Source organism: Lissotriton vulgaris, chromosome 10 (assembly GCF_964263255.1).
Source record: "Lissotriton vulgaris chromosome 10, aLisVul1.2, whole genome shotgun sequence".
Taxonomy (NCBI): Eukaryota; Metazoa; Chordata; class Amphibia; order Caudata; family Salamandridae; genus Lissotriton; species Lissotriton vulgaris.
Window position 1 is genome coordinate 363,986,468 of NC_141698.1, and position 1,456 is coordinate 363,987,923.

The window sequence follows — 1,456 nt, forward strand, 5'->3', positions numbered from 1 at the left end:
CTGACTGCCATGAGCATTCATAATCAGGCCCTTACTCTTTTTCCCATGGATTCTCATATAAGGCCTTTCTTATCTGTGGGGGTAGTAAATGGAGTTGAATGGTTTCTAGACCTTTGCTGCACAGTGACAGACAGCACTGATTCAGTTTTGCAATGATTCAAAATACAGGCTGGTGCCAAATTTGTGACCATATATTTTTTTCTATATCATAGATAGATTTACTGCCTTTGTTGCTGGCTTCCGCACTGTGAGCATCCTTTCCTCCCAGAAATGTTATAAAATAGAAATAGATCAAGCTTTTCTGTGTTATTTATCTTTGAAATCAAAAGGTGTAGCATGCTTTTTTCCACAGAATTAGTCGGAAGACAACAATGGATGCTTTCTCAACCAGGGTGGCAAATTTTCCTATAACCGGTGGAGAATCTCTTGGTATTGATTTGGGGCTGCATCCTTTAGAGTTACAAAATCATGCCAATCTGAATCTCTATTCAGAATTGCTGAATTGTCTTGGGGAGATGAACTTGCATCATCATCATTATAAGGAGGTGATTTACGACTATCCATATCGACTGCGTCATCTAGAGGGCCGGCAGCTCCCTGATATTCTTCATCTGAAATTCATGTACCTTCCCATGGTGTCACTATTCAATCTTACAGGATAAGAACCTCCCTTAGGTGATGCTGTTATCACAGGCGTTTGCTTTTTAGGAATGTCTATTGGTTTCAAATCCATTGGAAATGGTGGTTGAGGTGTGCATACTCCTTATGACTGCGAACCTGGATTAGATGGTGGCAGGAGCATTTGATAAATGTTCTTGATCATATATTGCAAGTCATTTATCATCTGTAATGGTACTTGAACCATTTGCAGGGGAGGTGGACCCCACCTATGCCTATTAAATCTTTCACCAAACAATATGGGTGAGTGAAGCTGCTGTGAATCATGAAGCATAGGATTATATTGTTCATATTCATCCTCAGAATCTACCTACTGGATGTTGAGCTCAGAGGGTGTGATAACATCTTGATCACCCTAGTCACTCAAGAAAGCTTCTATTTAATCAATGCTTGATTCTTCTTGAACATCTTCCCCTTTCAGGGCCAGAGAAACACCTTGTAACAACATCTTTAAAGAAATCAACGGTATTGGTGACATTTTATCCTGCAGTGGTGACATTTCAAGCATTTGAGATTGTGTTGGGCTTGAATGTACTAATTGTCTGATAGTTTGAGGTTCTATTGGCAGTGATTCAGCAAATTCTTCAATTGTTGTTGACAACAATATTATCTCTATTGCCAGTGGGCCCTTTTTCGATTTCCTGCGTCATCCACAGATGTCTTTTTGTTATACTCAATGGTAAAGGGCTGGTCACCGACAATATTTCCTCTGCTGTTGATGAGAAATCTTTGTTGTCGTCAACGGTGGCATGGTTGTTACCGCAAAGAATGTATTTAT